This window comes from Anopheles aquasalis, chromosome X, assembly GCF_943734665.1.
Source record: "Anopheles aquasalis chromosome X, idAnoAquaMG_Q_19, whole genome shotgun sequence".
NCBI lineage: Eukaryota > Metazoa > Arthropoda > Insecta > Diptera > Culicidae > Anopheles > Anopheles aquasalis.
The window spans coordinates 6,104,487-6,127,164 of record NC_064876.1 but is presented as its reverse complement, the minus strand read 5'-3'; positions in this window follow the sequence as shown (position 1 = coordinate 6,127,164).

The window sequence follows — 22,678 nt, the reverse complement described above, 5'->3', positions numbered from 1 at the left end:
TGGTTTTGGATTAAGTGAGCAAACGAGAAGATGCTGCTTGCGTGCGCGAGTGGCCCCCTAAAGCACGAGACTCTGTGTGTGTGTGCCTACCAACTAAGATTCCATGCTTTGAGGGTTTTCTATTAACGTAAATGCTATCGTTTGCCTGTTGAATGATCACATTACGATGCTCCCCAGGAAACCCCGCCACCCGATTCGTAGCTCGAAAGAACTTACCTGAACAACATACTTGTGCTACTACTCATTTCGATGGTTGAAAATCGCTATCGATCGCAGTCGCTACTGGATTGAGTCATGGTCTCCCCTTGCACAAAGAATCTTTGGTTTTGGATTAAGTGAGCAAACGAGAAGATGCTGCTTGCGTGCGCGAGTGGCCCCCTAAAGCACGAGACTCTGTGTGTGTGTGCCTACCAACTAAGATTCCATGCTTTGAGGGTTTTCTATTAACGTAAATGCTATCGTTTGCCTGTTGAATGATCACATTACGATGCTCCCCAGGAAACCCCGCCACCCGATTCGTAGCTCGAAAGAACTTACCTGAACAACATACTTGTGCTACTACTCATTTCGATGGTTGAAAATCGCTATCGATCGCAGTCGCTACTGGATTGAGTCATGGTCTCCCCTTGCACAAAGAATCTTTGGTTTTGGATTAAGTGAGCAAACGAGAAGATGCTGCTTGCGTGCGCGAGTGGCCCCCTAAAGCACGAGACTCTGTGTGTGTGTGCCTACCAACTAAGATTCCATGCTTTGAGGGTTTTCTATTAACGTAAATGCTATCGTTTGCCTGTTGAATGATCACATTACGATGCTCCCCAGGAAACCCCGCCACTAGATTTTCGTCCTTGTCGATTTCCGATTCGTAGCTCGAAAGAACTTACCTGAACAACATACTTGTGCTACTACTCATTTCGATGGTTGAAAATCGCTGTCGATCGCAGTCGCTACTGGATTGAGTCATGGTCTCTCCTTGCACAAAGAATCTTTGATTTTGGATTAAGTGAGCAAACGAGAAGATGCTGCTCGTGCGCGCGAGTGGCCCCCTAAAGCACGAGACTCTGTGTGTGTGTGCCTACCAACTAAGATTCCATGCTTTGAGGGTTTTCTATTAACGTAAATGCTATCGTTTGCCTGTTGAATGATCACATTACGATGCTCCCCAGGAAACCCCGCCACCCGATTCGTAGCTCGAAAGAACTTACCTGAACAACATACTTGTGCTACTACTCATTTCGATGGTTGAAAATCGCTATCGATCGCAGTCGCTACTGGATTGAGTCATGGTCTCCCCTTGCACAAAGAATCTTTGGTTTTGGATTAAGTGAGCAAACGAGAAGATGCTGCTTGCGTGCGCGAGTGGCCCCCTAAAGCACGAGACTCTGTGTGTGTGTGCCTACCAACTAAGATTCCATGCTTTGAGGGTTTTCTATTAACGTAAATGCTATCGTTTGCCTGTTGAATGATCACATTACGATGCTCCCCAGGAAACCCCGCCACTAGATTTTCGTCCTTGTCGATTTCCGATTCGTAGCTCGAAAGAACTTACCTGAACAACATACTTGTGCTACTACTCATTTCGATGGTTGAAAATCGCTGTCGATCGCAGTCGCTACTGGATTGAGTCATGGTCTCTCCTTGCACAAAGAATCTTTGATTTTGGATTAAGTGAGCAAACGAGAAGATGCTGCTCGTGCGCGCGAGTGGCCCCCTAAAGCACGAGACTCTGTGTGTGTGTGCCTACCAACTAAGATTCCATGCTTTGAGGGTTTTCTATTAACGTAAATGCTATCGTTTGCCTGTTAAATGATCACATTACGATGCTCCCCAGGAAACCCCGCCACTAGATTTTCGTCCTTGTCGATTTCCGATTCGTAGCTCGAAAGAACTTACCTGAACAACATACTTGTGCTACTATTCATTTCGATGGTTGAAAATCGCTGTCGATCGCAGTCGCTACTGGATTGAGTCATGGTCTCCCCTTGCACAAAGAATCTTTGATTTTGGATTAAGTGAGCAAACGAGAAGATGCTGCGTGTGCGCGCGAGTGGCCCCCTAAAGCACGAGACTGTGTGTGTGTGTGTGCCTACCAACTAAGATTCCATGCTTTGAGGGTTTTCTATTAACGTAAATGCTATCGTTTGCCTGTTGAATGATCACATTACGATGCTCCCCAGGATACCCCGCCACCCGAATCGTAGCTCGAAAGAACTTACCTGAACAACATACTTGTGCTACTACTCATTTCGATGGTTGAAAATCGCTATCGATCGCAGTCGCTACTGGATTGAGTCATGGTCTCCCCTTGCACAAAGAATCTTTGATTTTGGATTAAGTGAGCAAACGAGAAGATGCTGCGTGTGCGCGCGAGTGGCCCCCTAAAGCACGAGACTGTGTGTGTGTGTGTGCCTACCAACTAAGATTCCATGCTTTGAGGGTTTTCTATTAACGTAAATGCTATCGTTTGCCTGTTGAATGATCACATTACGATGCTCCCCAGGATACCCCGCCACCCGAATCGTAGCTCGAAAGAACTTACCTGAACAACATACTTGTGCTACTACTCATTTCGATGGTTGAAAATCGCTATCGATCGCAGTCGCTACTGGATTGAGTCATGGTCTCTCCTTGCACAAAGAATCTTTGGTTTTGGATTAAGTGAGCAAACGAGAAGATGCTGCTTGTGCGCGCGAGTGGCCCCCTAAAGCACGAGACTCTGTGTGTGTGTGTGCCTACCAACTAAGATTCCATGCTTTGAGGGTTTTCTATGAACGTAAATGCTATCGTTTGCCTGTTGAATGATCACATTACGATGCTCCCCAGGATACCCCGCCACCCGATTCGTAGCTCGAAAGAACTTACCTGAACAACATACTTGTGCTACTACTCATTTCGATGGTTGAAAATCGCTGTCGATCGCAGTCGCTACTGGATTGAGTCATGCTCTCTCCTTGCACAAAGAATCTTTGGTTTTGGATTAAGTGAGCAAACGAGAAGATGCTGCGTGTGCGCGCGAGTGGCCCCCTAAAGCACGAGACTGTGTGTGTGTGTGTGCCTACCAACTAAGATTCCATGCTTTGAGGGTTTTCTATTAACGTAAATGCTATCGTTTGCCTGTTGAATGATCACATTACGATGCTCCCCAGGATACCCCGCCACCCGAATCGTAGCTCGAAAGAACTTACCTGAACAACATACTTGTGCTACTACTCATTTCGATGGTTGAAAATCGCTATCGATCGCAGTCGCTACTGGATTGAGTCATGGTCTCCCCTTGCACAAAGAATCTTTGATTTTGGATTAAGTGAGCAAACGAGAAGATGCTGCGTGTGCGCGCGAGTGGCCCCCTAAAGCACGAGACTGTGTGTGTGTGTGTGCCTACCAACTAAGATTCCATGCTTTGAGGGTTTTCTATTAACGTAAATGCTATCGTTTGCCTGTTGAATGATCACATTACGATGCTCCCCAGGATACCCCGCCACCCGAATCGTAGCTCGAAAGAACTTATCTGAACAACATACTTGTGCTACTACTCATTTCGATGGTTGAAAATCGCTGTCGATCGCAGTCGCTACTGGATTGAGTCATGGTCTCTCCTTGCACAAAGAATCTTTGATTTTGGATTAAGTGAGCAAACGAGAAGATGCTGCTCGTGCGCGCGAGTGGCCCCCTAAAGCACGAGACTCTGTGTGTGTGTGCCTACCAACTAAGATTCCATGCTTTGAGGGTTTTCTATTAACGTAAATGCTATCGTTTGCCTGTTGAATGATCACATTACGATGCTCCCCAGGAAACCCCGCCACTAGATTTTCGTCCTTGTCGATTTCCGATTCGTAGCTCGAAAGAACTTACCTGAACAACATACTTGTGCTACTACTCATTTCGATGGTTGAAAATCGCTGTCGATCGCAGTCGCTACTGGATTGAGTCATGGTCTCTCCTTGCACAAAGAATCTTTGATTTTGGATTAAGTGAGCAAACGAGAAGATGCTGCTCGTGCGCGCGAGTGGCCCCCTAAAGCACGAGACTCTGTGTGTGTGTGCCTACCAACTAAGATTCCATGCTTTGAGGGTTTTCTATTAACGTAAATGCTATCGTTTGCCTGTTGAATGATCACATTACGATGCTCCCCAGGAAACCCCGCCACTAGATTTTCGTCCTTGTCGATTTCCGATTCGTAGCTCGAAAGAACTTACCTGAACAACATACTTGTGCTACTACTCATTTCGATGGTTGAAAATCGCTGTCGATCGCAGTCGCTACTGGATTGAGTCATGGTCTCTCCTTGCACAAAGAATCTTTGATTTTGGATTAAGTGAGCAAACGAGAAGATGCTGCTCGTGCGCGCGAGTGGCCCCCTAAAGCACGAGACTCTGTGTGTGTGTGCCTACCAACTAAGATTCCATGCTTTGAGGGTTTTCTATTAACGTAAATGCTATCGTTTGCCTGTTGAATGATCACATTACGATGCTCCCCAGGAAACCCCGCCACTAGATTTTCGTCCTTGTCGATTTCCGATTCGTAGCTCGAAAGAACTTACCTGAACAACATACTTGTGCTACTACTCATTTCGATGGTTGAAAATCGCTGTCGATCGCAGTCGCTACTGGATTGAGTCATGGTCTCTCCTTGCACAAAGAATCTTTGATTTTGGATTAAGTGAGCAAACGAGAAGATGCTGCTCGTGCGCGCGAGTGGCCCCCTAAAGCACGAGACTCTGTGTGTGTGTGCCTACCAACTAAGATTCCATGCTTTGAGGGTTTTCTATTAACGTAAATGCTATCGTTTGCCTGTTGAATGATCACATTACGATGCTCCCCAGGAAACCCCGCCACTAGATTTTCGTCCTTGTCGATTTCCGATTCGTAGCTCGAAAGAACTTACCTGAACAACATACTTGTGCTACTACTCATTTCGATGGTTGAAAATCGCTGTCGATCGCAGTCGCTACTGGATTGAGTCATGGTCTCTCCTTGCACAAAGAATCTTTGATTTTGGATTAAGTGAGCAAACGAGAAGATGCTGCTCGTGCGCGCGAGTGGCCCCCTAAAGCACGAGACTCTGTGTGTGTGTGCCTACCAACTAAGATTCCATGCTTTGAGGGTTTTCTATTAACGTAAATGCTATCGTTTGCCTGTTGAATGATCACATTACGATGCTCCCCAGGAAACCCCGCCACTAGATTTTCGTCCTTGTCGATTTCCGATTCGTAGCTCGAAAGAACTTACCTGAACAACATACTTGTGCTACTACTCATTTCGATGGTTGAAAATCGCTGTCGATCGCAGTCGCTACTGGATTGAGTCATGGTCTCTCCTTGCACAAAGAATCTTTGATTTTGGATTAAGTGAGCAAACGAGAAGATGCTGCTTGCGTGCGCGAGTGGCCCCCTAAAGCACGAGACTCTGTGTGTGTGTGCCTACCAACTAAGATTCCATGCTTTGAGGGTTTTCTATTAACGTAAATGCTATCGTTTGCCTGTTGAATGATCACATTACGATGCTCCCCAGGAAACCCCGCCACTAGATTTTCGTCCTTGTCGATTTCCGATTCGTAGCTCGAAAGAACTTACCTGAACAACATACTTGTGCTACTACTCATTTCGATGGTTGAAAATCGCTGTCGATCGCAGTCGCTACTGGATTGAGTCATGGTCTCTCCTTGCACAAAGAATCTTTGATTTTGGATTAAGTGAGCAAACGAGAAGATGCTGCTCGTGCGCGCGAGTGGCCCCCTAAAGCACGAGACTCTGTGTGTGTGTGCCTACCAACTAAGATTCCATGCTTTGAGGGTTTTCTATTAACGTAAATGCTATCGTTTGCCTGTTGAATGATCACATTACGATGCTCCCCAGGAAACCCCGCCACTAGATTTTCGTCCTTGTCGATTTCCGATTCGTAGCTCGAAAGAACTTACCTGAACAACATACTTGTGCTACTACTCATTTCGATGGTTGAAAATCGCTGTCGATCGCAGTCGCTACTGGATTGAGTCATGGTCTCTCCTTGCACAAAGAATCTTTGATTTTGGATTAAGTGAGCAAACGAGAAGATGCTGCTCGTGCGCGCGAGTGGCCCCCTAAAGCACGAGACTCTGTGTGTGTGTGCCTACCAACTAAGATTCCATGCTTTGAGGGTTTTCTATTAACGTAAATGCTATCGTTTGCCTGTTGAATGATCACATTACGATGCTCCCCAGGAAACCCCGCCACTAGATTTTCGTCCTTGTCGATTTCCGATTCGTAGCTCGAAAGAACTTACCTGAACAACATACTTGTGCTACTATTCATTTCGATGGTTGAAAATCGCTATCGATCGCAGTCGCTACTGGATTGAGTCATGGTCTCCCCTTGCACAAAGAATCTTTGATTTTGGATTAAGTGAGCAAACGAGAAGATGCTGCTCGTGCGCGCGAGTGGCCCCCTAAAGCACGAGACTCTGTGTGTGTGTGCCTACCAACTAAGATTCCATGCTTTGAGGGTTTTCTATTAACGTAAATGCTATCGTTTGCCTGTTAAATGATCACATTACGATGCTCCCCAGGAAACCCCGCCACTAGATTTTCGTCCTTGTAGATTTCCGATTCGTAGCTCGAAAGAACTTACCTGAACAACATACTTGTGCTACTATTCATTTCGATGGTTGAAAATCGCTGTCGATCGCAGTCGCTACTGGATTGAGTCATGGTCTCTCCTTGCACAAAGAATCTTTGGTTTTGGATTAAGTGAGCAAACGAGAAGATGCTGCTCGTGTGCGCGAGTGGCCCCCTAAAGCACGAGACTCTGTGTGTGTGTGCCTACCAACTAAGATTCCATGCTTTGAGGGTTTTCTATTAACGTAAATGCTATCGTTTGCCTGTTGAATGATCACATTACGATGCTCCCCAGGAAACCCCGCCACTAGATTTTCGTCCTTGTAGATTTCCGATTCGTAGCTCGAAAGAACTTACCTGAACAACATACTTGTGCTACTATTCATTTCGATGGTTGAAAATCGCTGTCGATCGCAGTCGCTACTGGATTGAGTCATGGTCTCTCCTTGCACAAAGAATCTTTGGTTTTGGATTAAGTGAGCAAACGAGAAGATGCTGCTCGTGTGCGCGAGTGGCCCCCTAAAGCACGAGACTCTGTGTGTGTGTGTGCCTACCAACTAAGATTCCATGCTTTGAGGGTTTTCTATTAACGTAAATGCTATCGTTTGCCTGTTGAATGATCACATTACGATGCTCCCCAGGAAACCCCGCCACTAGATTTTCGTCCTTGTAGATTTCCGATTCGTAGCTCGAAAGAACTTACCTGAACAACATACTTGTGCTACTATTCATTTCGATGGTTGAAAATCGCTATCGATCGCAGTCGCTACTGGATTGAGTCATGGTCTCTCCTTGCACAAAGAATCTTTGGTTTTGGATTAAGTGAGCAAACGAGAAGATGCTGCTCGTGTGCGCGAGTGGCCCCCTAAAGCACGAGACTCTGTGTGTGTGTGTGCCTACCAACTAAGATTCCATGCTTTGAGGGTTTTCTATTAACGTAAATGCTATCGTTTGCCTGTTGAATGATCACATTACGATGCTCCCCAGGAAACCCCGCCACTAGATTTTCGTCCTTGTAGATTTCCGATTCGTAGCTCGAAAGAACTTACCTGAACAACATACTTGTGCTACTATTCATTTCGATGGTTGAAAATCGCTGTCGATCGCAGTCGCTACTGGATTGAGTCATGGTCTCTCCTTGCACAAAGAATCTTTGGTTTTGGATTAAGTGAGCAAACGAGAAGATGCTGCTCGTGTGCGCGAGTGGCCCCCTAAAGCACGAGACTCTGTGTGTGTGTGCCTACCAACTAAGATTCCATGCTTTGAGGGTTTTCTATTAACGTAAATGCTATCGTTTGCCTGTTAAATGATCACATTACGATGCTCCCCAGGAAACCCCGCCACTAGATTTTCGTCCTTGTAGATTTCCGATTCGTAGCTCGAAAGAACTTACCTGAACAACATACTTGTGCTACTATTCATTTCGATGGTTGAAAATCGCTGTCGATCGCAGTCGCTACTGGATTGAGTCATGGTCTCCCCTTGCACAAAGAATCTTTGGTTTTGGATTAAGTGAGCAAACGAGAAGATGCTGCGTGTGCGCGCGAGTGGCCCCCTAAAGCACGAGACTCTGTGTGTGTGTGCCTACCAACTAAGATTCCATGCTTTGAGGGTTTTCTATTAACGTAAATGCTATCGTTTGCCTGTTAAATGATCACATTACGATGCTCCCCAGGATACCCCGCCACCCGATTCGTAGCTCGAAAGAACTTACCTGAACAACATACTTGTGCTACTATTCATTTCGATGGTTGAAAATCGCTGTCGATCGCAGTCGCTACTGGATTGAGTCATGGTCTCTCCTTGCACAAAGAATCTTTGGTTTTGGATTAAGTGAGCAAACGAGAAGATGCTGCTCGTGTGCGCGAGTGGCCCCCTAAAGCACGAGACTCTGTGTGTGTGTGCCTACCAACTAAGATTCCATGCTTTGAGGGTTTTCTATTAACGTAAATGCTATCGTTTGCCTGTTAAATGATCACATTACGATGCTCCCCAGGAAACCCCGCCACTAGATTTTCGTCCTTGTAGATTTCCGATTCGTAGCTCGAAAGAACTTACCTGAACAACATACTTGTGCTACTATTCATTTCGATGGTTGAAAATCGCTGTCGATCGCAGTCGCTACTGGATTGAGTCATGGTCTCTCCTTGCACAAAGAATCTTTGATTTTGGATTAAGTGAGCAAACGAGAAGATGCTGCTTGCGTGCGCGAGTGGCCCCCTAAAGCACGAGACTCTGTGTGTGTGTGCCTACCAACTAAGATTCCATGCTTTGAGGGTTTTCTATTAACGTAAATGCTATCGTTTGCCTGTTAAATGATCACATTACGATGCTCCCCAGGATACCCCGCCACCCGATTCGTAGCTCGAAAGAACTTACCTGAACAACATACTTGTGCTACTATTCATTTCGATGGTTGAAAATCGCTGTCGATCGCAGTCGCTACTGGATTGAGTCATGGTCTCCCCTTGCTCAAAGAATCTTTGGTTTTGGATTAAGTGAGCAAACGAGAAGATGCTGCGTGTGCGCGCGAGTGGCCCCCTAAAGCACGAGACTCTGTGTGTGTGTGCCTACCAACTAAGATTCCATGCTTTGAGGGTTTTCTATTAACGTAAATGCTATCGTTTGCCTGTTGAATGATCACATTACGATGCTCCCCAGGAAACCCCGCCACTAGATTTTCGTCCTTGTCGATTTCCGATTCGTAGCTCGAAAGAACTTATCTGAACAACATACTTGTGCTACTATTCATTTCGATGGTTGAAAATCGCTGTCGATCGCAGTCGCTACTGGATTGAGTCATGGTCTCCCCTTGCTCAAAGAATCTTTGGTTTTGGATTAAGTGAGCAAACGAGAAGATGCTGCGTGTGCGCGCGAGTGGCCCCCTAAAGCACGAGACTCTGTGTGTGTGTGCCTACCAACTAAGATTCCATGCTTTGAGGGTTTTCTATAAACGTAAATGCTATCGTTTGCCTGTTGAATGATCACATTACGATGCTCCCCAGGAAACCCCGCCACTAGATTTTCGTCCTTGTCGATTTCCGATTCGTAGCTCGAAAGAACTTATCTGAACAACATACTTGTGCTACTATTCATTTCGATGGTTGAAAATCGCTGTCGATCGCAGTCGCTACTGGATTGAGTCATGGTCTCCCCTTGCTCAAAGAATCTTTGGTTTTGGATTAAGTGAGCAAACGAGAAGATGCTGCGTGTGCGCGCGAGTGGCCCCCTAAAGCACGAGACTCTGTGTGTGTGTGCCTACCAACTAAGATTCCATGCTTTGAGGGTTTTCTATTAACGTAAATGCTATCGTTTGCCTGTTGAATGATCACATTACGATGCTCCCCAGGAAACCCCGCCACTAGATTTTCGTCCTTGTCGATTTCCGATTCGTAGCTCGAAAGAACTTGTCTGAACAACATACTTGTGCTACTATTCATTTCGATGGTTGAAAATCGCTGTCGATCGCAGTCGCTACTGGATTGAGTCATGGTCTCCCCTTGCTCAAAGAATCTTTGGTTTTGGATTAAGTGAGCAAACGAGAAGATGCTGCGTGTGCGCGCGAGTGGCCCCCTAAAGCACGAGACTCTGTGTGTGTGTGCCTACCAACTAAGATTCCATGCTTTGAGGGTTTTCTATAAACGTAAATGCTATCGTTTGCCTGTTGAATGATCACATTACGATGCTCCCCAGGAAACCCCGCCACTAGATTTTCGTCCTTGTCGATTTCCGATTCGTAGCTCGAAAGAACTTATCTGAACAACATACTTGTGCTACTATTCATTTCGATGGTTGAAAATCGCTGTCGATCGCAGTCGCTACTGGATTGAGTCATGGTCTCCCCTTGCTCAAAGAATCTTTGGTTTTGGATTAAGTGAGCAAACGAGAAGATGCTGCGTGTGCGCGCGAGTGGCCCCCTAAAGCACGAGACTCTGTGTGTGTGTGCCTACCAACTAAGATTCCATGCTTTGAGGGTTTTCTATAAACGTAAATGCTATCGTTTGCCTGTTGAATGATCACATTACGATGCTCCCCAGGAAACCCCGCCACTAGATTTTCGTCCTTGTCGATTTCCGATTCGTAGCTCGAAAGAACTTATCTGAACAACATACTTGTGCTACTATTCATTTCGATGGTTGAAAATCGCTGTCGATCGCAGTCGCTACTGGATTGAGTCATGGTCTCTCCTTGCACAAAGAATCTTTGGTTTTGGATTAAGTGAGCAAACGAGAAGATGCTGCGTGTGCGCGCGAGTGGCCCCCTAAAGCACGAGACTCTGTGTGTGTGTGCCTACCAACTAAGATTCCATGCTTTGAGGGTTTTCTATAAACGTAAATGCTATCGTTTGCCTGTTGAATGATCACATTACGATGCTCCCCAGGAAACCCCGCCACTAGATTTTCGTCCTTGTAGATTTCCGATTCGGAGCTCGAAAGAACTTACCTGAACAACATACTTGTGCTACTATTCATTTCGATGGTTGAAAATCGCTGTCGATCGCAGTCGCTACTGGATTGAGTCATGGTCTCCCCTTGCTCAAAGAATCTTTGGTTTTGGATTAAGTGAGCAAACGAGAAGATGCTGCGTGTGCGCGCGAGTGGCCCCCTAAAGCACGAGACTCTGTGTGTGTGTGCCTACCAACTAAGATTCCATGCTTTGAGGGTTTTCTATTAACGTAAATGCTATCGTTTGCCTGTTGAATGATCACATTACGATGCTCCCCAGGAAACCCCGCCACTAGATTTTCGTCCTTGTCGATTTCCGATTCGTAGCTCGAAAGAACTTATCTGAACAACATACTTGTGCTACTATTCATTTCGATGGTTGAAAATCGCTGTCGATCGCAGTCGCTACTGGATTGAGTCATGGTCTCCCCTTGCTCAAAGAATCTTTGGTTTTGGATTAAGTGAGCAAACGAGAAGATGCTGCGTGTGCGCGCGAGTGGCCCCCTAAAGCACGAGACTCTGTGTGTGTGTGCCTACCAACTAAGATTCCATGCTTTGAGGGTTTTCTATAAACGTAAATGCTATCGTTTGCCTGTTGAATGATCACATTACGATGCTCCCCAGGAAACCCCGCCACTAGATTTTCGTCCTTGTCGATTTCCGATTCGTAGCTCGAAAGAACTTATCTGAACAACATACTTGTGCTACTATTCATTTCGATGGTTGAAAATCGCTGTCGATCGCAGTCGCTACTGGATTGAGTCATGGTCTCCCCTTGCTCAAAGAATCTTTGGTTTTGGATTAAGTGAGCAAACGAGAAGATGCTGCGTGTGCGCGCGAGTGGCCCCCTAAAGCACGAGACTCTGTGTGTGTGTGCCTACCAACTAAGATTCCATGCTTTGAGGGTTTTCTATAAACGTAAATGCTATCGTTTGCCTGTTGAATGATCACATTACGATGCTCCCCAGGAAACCCCGCCACTAGATTTTCGTCCTTGTCGATTTCCGATTCGTAGCTCGAAAGAACTTATCTGAACAACATACTTGTGCTACTATTCATTTCGATGGTTGAAAATCGCTGTCGATCGCAGTCGCTACTGGATTGAGTCATGGTCTCCCCTTGCTCAAAGAATCTTTGGTTTTGGATTAAGTGAGCAAACGAGAAGATGCTGCGTGTGCGCGCGAGTGGCCCCCTAAAGCACGAGACTCTGTGTGTGTGTGCCTACCAACTAAGATTCCATGCTTTGAGGGTTTTCTATAAACGTAAATGCTATCGTTTGCCTGTTGAATGATCACATTACGATGCTCCCCAGGAAACCCCGCCACTAGATTTTCGTCCTTGTCGATTTCCGATTCGTAGCTCGAAAGAACTTATCTGAACAACATACTTGTGCTACTATTCATTTCGATGGTTGAAAATCGCTGTCGATCGCAGTCGCTACTGGATTGAGTCATGGTCTCTCCTTGCACAAAGAATCTTTGGTTTTGGATTAAGTGAGCAAACGAGAAGATGCTGCGTGTGCGCGCGAGTGGCCCCCTAAAGCACGAGACTCTGTGTGTGTGTGCCTACCAACTAAGATTCCATGCTTTGAGGGTTTTCTATAAACGTAAATGCTATCGTTTGCCTGTTGAATGATCACATTACGATGCTCCCCAGGAAACCCCGCCACTAGATTTTCGTCCTTGTCGATTTCCGATTCGTAGCTCGAAAGAACTTATCTGAACAACATACTTGTGCTACTATTCATTTCGATGGTTGAAAATCGCTGTCGATCGCAGTCGCTACTGGATTGAGTCATGGTCTCTCCTTGCACAAAGAATCTTTGGTTTTGGATTAAGTGAGCAAACGAGAAGATGCTGCGTGTGCGCGCGAGTGGCCCCCTAAAGCACGAGACTCTGTGTGTGTGTGCCTACCAACTAAGATTCCATGCTTTGAGGGTTTTCTATTAACGTAAATGCTATCGCTTGCCTGTTGAATGATCACATTACGATGCTCCCCAGGAAACCCCGCCAATAGATTTTCGTCCTTGTAGATTTCCGATTCGTAGCTCAAAAGAACTTATCTGAACAACATACTTATGCTACTATTCATTTCTATGGTAGAAAATCGCTGTCGATTGCAGTCGCAACTGGATTGAGTGATGCTCTCCCCTTGCACAAAGAATCTTTGGTTTTGGATTAAGTGAGCAAACGAGAATATGCTGCTTGTGTGCGCGAGTGGCCCCCTAAAGCATGAGACTGTGTGCGTTGCCTGGCAACTAAGATTCCATGCTTTGAGGGTTTTCTATAAACGTAAATGCTATCGTTTGCCTGTTGAATGATCACATTACGATGCTCCCCAGGAAACCCCGCCACTAGATTTTCGTCCTTGTCGATTTCCGATTCGTAGCTCGAAAGAACTTATCTGAACAACATACTTGTGCTACTATTCATTTCGATGGTTGAAAATCGCTGTCGATCGCAGTCGCTACTGGATTGAGTCATGGTCTCTCCTTGCACAAAGAATCTTTGGTTTTGGATTAAGTGAGCAAACGAGAAGATGCTGCGTGTGTGCGCGAGTGGCCCCCTAAAGCACGAGACTCTGTGTGTGTGTGCCTACCAACTAAGATTCCATGCTTTGAGGGTTTTCTATAAACGTAAATGCTATCGTTTGCCTGTTGAATGATCACATTACGATGCTCCCCAGGAAACCCCGCCACTAGATTTTCGTCCTTGTCGATTTCCGATTCGTAGCTCGAAAGAACTTATCTGAACAACATACTTGTGCTACTATTCATTTCGATGGTTGAAAATCGCTGTCGATCGCAGTCGCTACTGGATTGAGTCATGGTCTCTCCTTGCACAAAGAATCTTTGGTTTTGGATTAAGTGAGCAAACGAGAAGATGCTGCGTGTGTGCGCGAGTGGCCCCCTAAAGCACGAGACTCTGTGTGTGTGTGCCTACCAACTAAGATTCCATGCTTTGAGGGTTTTCTATAAACGTAAATGCTATCGTTTGCCTGTTGAATGATCACATTACGATGCTCCCCAGGAAACCCCGCCACTAGATTTTCGTCCTTGTCGATTTCCGATTCGTAGCTCGAAAGAACTTATCTGAACAACATACTTATGCTACTATTCATTTCTATGGTAGAAAATCGCTGTCGATCGCAGTCGCTACTGGATTGAGTCATGGTCTCTCCTTGCACAAAGAATCTTTGGTTTTGGATTAAGTGAGCAAACGAGAATATGCTGCTTGTGTGCGCGAGTGGCCCCCTAAAGCATGAGACTGTGTGCGTTGCCTGGCAACTAAGATTCCATGCTTTCAGGGTTTTCTATTAACGTAAATGCTATCGCTTGCCTGTTGAATGATCACATTACGATGCTCCCCAGGAAACCCCGCCAATAGATTTTCGTCCTTGTAGATTTCCGATTCGTAGCTCGAAAGAACTTACCTGAACAACATACTTATGCTACTATTCATTTCTATGGTAGAAAATCGCTGTCGATTGCAGTCGCAACTGGATTGAGTCATGCTCTCCCCTTGCACAAAGAATCTTTGGTTTTGGATTAAGTGAGCAAACGAGAAGATGCTGCTTGTGTGCGCGAGTGGCCCCCTAAAGCATGAGACTGTGTGCGTTGCCTGGCAACTAAGATTCCATGCTTTGAGGGTTTTCTATTAACGTAAATGCTATCGCTTGCCTGTTGAATGATCACATTACGATGCTCCCCAGGAAACCCCGCCACTAGATTTTCGTCCTTGTAGATTTCCGATTCGTAGCTCAAAAGAACTTATCTGAACAACATACTTATGCTACTATTCATTTCTATGGTAGAAAATCGCTGTCGCTTGCAGTCGCAACTGGATTGAGTGATGCTCTCCCCTTGCACAAAGAATCTTTGGTTTTGGATTAAGTGAGCAAACGAGAAGATGCTGCTTGTGTGCGCGAGTGGCCCCCTAAAGCACGAGACTGTGTGCGTTGCCTGGCAACTAAGATTCCATGCTTTCAGGGTTTTCTATTAACGTAAATGCTATCGCTTGCCTGTTGAATGATCACATTACGATGCTCCCCAGGAAACCCCGCCAATAGATTTTCGTCCTTGTAGATTTCCGATTCGTAGCTCAAAAGAACTTATCTGAACAACATACTTATGCTACTATTCATTTCTATGGTAGAAAATCGCTGTCGATTGCAGTCGCAACTGGATTGAGTGATGCTCTCCCCTTGCACAAAGAATCTTTGGTTTTGGATTAAGTGAGCAAACGAGAATATGCTGCTTGTGTGCGCGAGTGGCCCCCTAAAGCATGAGACTGTGTGCGTTGCCTGGCAACTAAGATTCCTTGCTTTGAGGGTTTTCTATTAAGGTAAATGCTATCGCTTGCCTGTTGAATGATCACATTACGATGCTCCCCAGGAAACCCCGCCAATAGATTTTCGTCCTTGTAGATTTCCGATTCGTAGCTCAAAAGAACTTATCTGAACAACATACTTATGCTACTATTCATTTCTATGGTTGAAAAGCGCTGTCGATTGCAGTCGCAACTGGATTGAGTGATGCTCTCCCCTTGCACAAAGAATCTTTGGTTTTGGATTAAGTGAGCAAACGAGAAGATGCTGCTTGTGTGCGCGAGTGGTCCCCTAAAGCATGAGACTGTGTGCGTTGCCTGGCAACTAAGATTCCATGCTTTGAGGGTTTTCTATTAACGTAAATGCTATCGCTTGCCTGTTGAATGATCACATTACGAAGCTCCCCAGGAAACCCCGCCAATAGATTTTCGTCCTTGTAGATTTCATATTCGTAGCTCAAAAGAACTTATCTGAACAACATACTTATGCTACTATTCATTTCTATGGTAGAAAATCGCTGTCGATTGCAGTCGCAACTGGATTGAGTCATGTTTTCCCCTTGCACAAAGAATCTTTGGTTTTGGATTAAGTGAGCAAACGAGAATATGCTGCTTGTGTGTGCGAGTGGCCCCCTAAAGCATGAGACTGTGTGCGTTGCCTGGCAACTAAGATTCCTTGCTTTGAAGGTTTTTTATATTAACGTAAATGCTATCGCTTGCCTGTTGAATGATCACATTACGAAGCTCCCCAGGAAACCCCGCCAATAGATTTTCGTCCTTGTAGATTTCATATTCGTAGCTCAAAAGAACTTATCTGAACAACATACTTATGCTACTATTCATTTCTATGGTAGAAAATCGCTGTCGATTGCAGTCGCAACTGGATTGAGTCATGTTTTCCCCTTGCACAAAGAATCTTTGGTTTTGGATTAAGTGAGCAAACGAGAATATGCTGCTTGTGTGCGCGAGTGGCCCCCTAAAGCATGAGACTGTGTGCGTTGCCTGGCAACTAAGATTCCTTGCTTTGAGGGTTTTCTATTAAGGTAAATGCTATCGCTTGCCTGTTGAATGATCACATTACGATGCTCCCCAGGAAACCCCGCCAATAGATTTTCGTCCTTGTAGATTTCCGATTCGTAGCTCAAAAGAACTTATCTGAACAACATACTTATGCTACTATTCATTTCTATGGTTGAAAAGCGCTGTCGATTGCAGTCGCAACTGGATTGAGTGATGCTCTCCCCTTGCACAAAGAATCTTTGGTTTTGGATTAAGTGAGCAAACGAGAAGATGCTGCTTGTGTGCGCGAGTGGTCCCCTAAAGCATGAGACTGTGTGCGTTGCCTGGCAACTAAGATTCCATGCTTTGAGGGTTTTCTATTAACGTAAATGCTATCGCTTGCCTGTTGAATGATCACATTACGAAGCTCCCCAGGAAACCCCGCCAATAGATTTTCGTCCTTGTAGATTTCATATTCGTAGCTCAAAAGAACTTATCTGAACAACATACTTATGCTACTATTCATTTCTATGGTAGAAAATCGCTGTCGATTGCAGTCGCAACTGGATTGAGTCATGTTTTCCCCTTGCACAAAGAATCTTTGGTTTTGGATTAAGTGAGCAAACGAGAATATGCTGCTTGTGTGCGCGAGTGGTCCCCTAAAGCATGAGACTGTGTGCGTTGCCTGGCAACTAAGATTCCATGCTTTGAAGGTTTTTTATATTAACGTAAATGCTATCGCTTGCCTGTTGAATGATCACATTACGATGCTCCCCAGGAAACCCCGCCAATAGATTTTCGTCCTTGTAGATTTCAAATTCGTAGCTCAAAAGAACTTATCTGAACAACATACTTATGCTACTATTCATTTCTATGGTAGAAAATCGCTGTCGATTGCAGTCGCAACTGGATTGAGTGATGCTCTCCCCTTGCACAAAGAATCTTTGGTTTTGGATTAAGTGAGCAAACGAGAAGATGCTGCTTGTGTGCGCGAGTGGCCCCCTAAAGCATGAGACTGTGTGCGTTGCCTGGCAACTAAGATTCCATGCTTTGAGGGTTTTCTATTAACGTAAATGCTATCGCTTGCCTGTTGAATGATCACATTACGATGCTCCCCAGGAAACCCCGCCAATAGATTTTCGTCCTTGTAGATTTCCGATTCGTAGCTCAAAAGAACTTATCTGAACAACATACTTATGCTACTATTCATTTCTATGGTAGAAAATCGCTGTCGATTGCAGTCGCAACTGGATTGAGTGATGCTCTCCCCTTGCACAAAGAATCTTTGGTTTTGGATTAAGTGAGCAAACGAGAATATGCTGCTTGTGTGCGCGAGTGGCCCCCTAAAGCATGAGACTGTGTGCGTTGCCTGGCAACTAAGATTCCTTGCTTTGAGGGTTTTCTATTAACGTAAATGCTATCGCTTGCCTGTTGAATGATCACATTACGATGCTCCCCAGGAAACCCCGCCAATAGATTTTCGTCCTTGTAGATTTCCGATTCGTAGCTCAAAAGAACTTATCTGAACAACATACTTATGCTACTATTCATTTCTATGGTTGAAAAGCGCTGTCGATTGCAGTCGCAACTGGATTGAGTGATGCTCTCCCCTTGCACAAAGAATCTTTGGTTTTGGATTAAGTGAGCAAACGAGAAGATGCTGCTTGTGTGCGCGAGTGGTCCCCTAAAGCATGAGACTGTGTGCGTTGCCTGGCAACTAAGATTCCATGCTTTGAGGGTTTTCTATTAACGTAAATGCTATCGCTTGCCTGTTGAATGATCACATTACGAAGCTCCCCAGGAAACCCCGCCAATAGATTTTCGTCCTTGTAGATTTCATATTCGTAGCTCGAAAGAACTTATCTGAACAACATACTTATGCTACTATTCATTTCTATGGTAGAAAATCGCTGTCGATTGCAGTCGCAACTGGATTGAGTCATGTTTTCCCCTTGCACAAAGAATCTTTGGTTTTGGATTAAGTGAGCAAACGAGAATATGCTGCTTGTGTGTGCGAGTGGCCCCCTAACGCATGAGACTGTGTGCGTTGCCTGGCAACTAAGATTCCATGCTTTGAAGGTTTTTTATATTAACGTAAATGCTATCGCTTGCCTGTTGAATGATCACATTACGATGCTCCCCAGGAAACCCCGCCAATAGATTTTCGTCCTTGTAGATTTCAAATTCGTAGCTCAAAAGAACTTATCTGAACAACATACTTATGCTACTATTCATTTCTATGGTTGAAAATCGCTGTCGATTGCAGTTGCAACTGGATTGAGTGATGCTCTCATCTTGCACAAAGAATCTTTGGTTTTGGATTAAGTGAGCAAACGAGAAGATGCTGCTTGTGTGCGCGAGTGGCCCCCTAAAGCATGAGACTGTGTGCGTTGCCTGGCAACTAAGATTCCATGCTTTGAGGGTTTTCTATTAACGTAAATGCTATCGCTTGCCTGTTGAATGATCACATTACGAAGCTCCCCAGGAAACCCCGCCAATAGATTTTCGTCCTTGTAGATTTCATATTCGTAGCTCAAAAGAACTTATCTGAACAACATACTTATGCTACTATTCATTTCTATGGTAGAAAATCGCTGTCGATTGCAGTCGCAACTGGATTGAGTCATGCTTTCCCCTTGCACAAAGAATCTTTGGTTTTGGATTAAGTGAGCAAACGAGAATATGCTGCTTGTGTGTACGAGTGGCCCCCTAACGCATGAGACTGTGTGCGTTGCCTGGCAACTAAGATTCCATGCTTTGAAGGTTTTTTATATTAACGTAAATGCTATCGCTTGCCTGTTGAATGATCACATTACGATGCTCCCCAGGAAACCCCGCCAATAGATTTTCGTCCTTGTAGATTTCAAATTCGTAGCTCAAAAGAACTTATCTGAACAACATACTTATGCTACTATTCATTTCTATGGTTGAAAAGCGCTGTCGATTGCAGTCGCAACTGGATTGAGTGATGCTCTCCCCTTGCACAAAGAATCTTTGGTTTTGGATTAAGTGAGCAAACGAGAAGATGCTGCTTGTGTGCGCGAGTGGTCCCCTAAAGCATGAGACTGTGTGCGTTGCCTGGCAACTAAGATTCCATGCTTTGAGGGTTTTCTATTAACGTAAATGCTATCGCTTGCCTGTTGAATGATCACATTACGAAGCTCCCCAGGAAACCCCGCCAATAGATTTTCGTCCTTGTAGATTTCATATTCGTAGCTCAAAAGAACTTATCTGAACAACATACTTATGCTACTATTCATTTCTATGGTAGAAAATCGCTGTCGATTGCAGTCGCAACTGGATTGAGTCATGCTTTCCCCTTGCACAAAGAATCTTTGGTTTTGGATTAAGTGAGCAAACGAGAATATGCTGCTTGTGTGTGCGAGTGGCCCCCTAACGCATGAGACTGTGTGCGTTGCCTGGCAACTAAGATTCCATGCTTTGAAGGTTTTTTATATTAACGTAAATGCTATCGCTTGCCTGTTGAATGATCACATTACGATGCTCCCCAGGAAACCCCGCCAATAGATTTTCGTCCTTGTAGATTTCAAATTCGTAGCTCAAAAGAACTTATCTGAACAACATACTTATGCTACTATTCATTTCTATGGTTGAAAATCGCTGTCGATTGCAGTTGCAACTGAATTGAGTGATGCTCTCATCTTGCACAAAAAATCTTTGGTTTTGGATTAAGTGAGCAAACGAGAAGATGCTGCTTGTGTGCGCGAGTGGCCCCCTAAAGCATGAGACTGTGTGCGTTGCCTGGCAACTAAGATTCCATGCTTTGAGGGTTTTCTATTAACGTAAATGCTATCGCTTGCCTGTTGAATGATCACATTACGAAGCTCCCCAGGAAACCCCGCCAATAGATTTTCGTCCTTGTAGATTTCATATTCGTAGCTCAAAAGAACTTATCTGAACAACATACTTATGCTACTATTCATTTCTATGGTACAAAATCGCTGTCGATTGCAGTCGCAACTGGATTGAGTCATGCTTTCCCCTTGCACAAAGAATCTTTGGTTTTGGATTAAGTGAGCAAACGAGAATATGCTGCTTGTGTGTGCGAGTGGCCCCCTAACGCATGAGACTGTGTGCGTTGCCTGGCAACTAAGATTCCATGCTTTGAAGGTTTTTTATATTAACGTAAATGCTATCGCTTGCCTGTTGAATGATCACATTACGATGCTCCCCAGGAAACCCCGCCAATAGATTTTCGTCCTTGTAGATTTCAAATTCGTAGCTCAAAAGAACTTATCTGAACAACATACTTATGCTACTATTCATTTCTATGGTTGAAAAGCGCTGTCGATTGCAGTCGCAACTCGATTGAGTGATGCTCTCATCTTGCACAAAGAATCTTTGGTTTTGGATTAAGTGAGCAAACGAGAATATGCTGCTTGTGTGTGCGAGTGGCCCCCTAACGCATGAGACTGTGTGCGTTGCCTGGCAACTAAGATTCCATGCTTTGAAGGTTTTTTATATTAACGTAAATGCTATCGCTTGCCTGTTGAATGATCACATTACGATGCTCCCCAGGAAACCCCGCCAATAGATTTTCGTCCTTGTAGATTTCAAATTCGTAGCTCAAAAGAACTTATCTGAACAACATACTTATGCTACTATTCATTTCTATGGTTGAAAATCGCTGTCGATTGCAGTTGCAACTGAATTGAGTGATGCTCTCATCTTGCACAAAGAATCTTTGGTTTTGGATTAAGTGAGCAAACGAGAAGATGCTGCTTGTGTGCGCGAGTGGCCCCCTAAAGCATGAGACTGTGTGCGTTGCCTGGCAACTAAGATTCCATGCTTTGAGGGTTTTCTATTAACGTAAATGCTATCGCTTGCCTGTTGAATGATCACATTACGAAGCTCCCCAGGAAACCCCGCCAATAGATTTTCGTCCTTGTAGATTTCATATTCGTAGCTCAAAAGAACTTATCTGAACAACATACTTATGCTACTATTCATTTCTATGGTAGAAAATCGCTGTCGATTGCAGTCGCAACTGGATTGAGTCATGCTTTCCCCTTGCACAAAGAATCTTTGGTTTTGGATTAAGTGAGCAAACGAGAATATGCTGCTTGTGTGTGCGAGTGGCCCCCTAACGCATGAGACTGTGTGCGTTGCCTGGCAACTAAGATTCCATGCTTTGAAGGTTTTTTATATTAACGTAAATGCTATCGCTTGCCTGTTGAATGATCACATTACGATGCTCCCCAGGAAACCCCGCCAATAGATTTTCGTCCTTGTAGATTTCAAATTCGTAGCTCAAAAGAACTTATCTGAACAACATACTTATGCTACTATTCATTTCTATGGTTGAAAAGCGCTGTCGATTGCAGTCGCAACTCGATTGAGTGATGCTCTCATCTTGCACAAAGAATCTTTGGTTTTGGATTAAGTGAGCAAACGAGAAGATGCTGCTTGTGTGCGCGAGTGGTCCCCTAAAGCATGAGACTGTGTGCGTTGCCTGGCAACTAAGATTCCATGCTTTGAGGGTTTTCTATTAACGTAAATGCTATCGCTTGCCTGTTGAATGATCACATTACGAAGCTCCCCAGGAAACCCCGCCAATAGATTTTCGTCCTTGTAGATTTCATATTCGTAGCTCAAAAGAACTTATCTGAACAACATACTTATGCTACTATTCATTTCTATGGTAGAAAATCGCTGTCGATTGCAGTCGCAACTGGATTGAGTGATGCTCTCCCCTTGCACAAAGAATCTTTGGTTTTGGATTAAGTGAGCAAACGAGAAGATGCTGCTTGTGTGCGCGAGTGGCCCCCTAAAGCATGAGACTGTGTGCGTTGCCTGGCAACTAAGATTCCATGCTTTGAGGGTTTTCTATTAACGTAAATGCTATCGCTTGCCTGTTGAATGATCACATTACGATGCTCCCCAGGAAACCCCGCCAATAGATTTTCGTCCTTGTAGATTTCCGATTCGTAGCTCAAAAGAACTTATCTGAACAACATACTTATGCTACTATTCATTTCTATGGTAGAAAATCGCTGTCGATTGCAGTCGCAACTGGATTGAGTGATGCTCTCCCCTTGCACAAAGAATCTTTGGTTTTGGATTAAGTGAGCAAACGAGAAGATGCTGCTTGTTTGCGCGAGTGGCCCCCTAAAGCATGAGACTGTGTGCGTTGCCTGGCAACTAAGATTCCTTGCTTTGAGGGTTTTCTATTAACGTAAATGCTATCGCTTGCCTGTTGAATGATCACATTACGATGCTCCCCAGGAAACCCCGCCAATAGATTTTCGTCCTTGTAGATTTCCGATTCGTAGCTCAAAAGAACTTATCTGAACAACATAC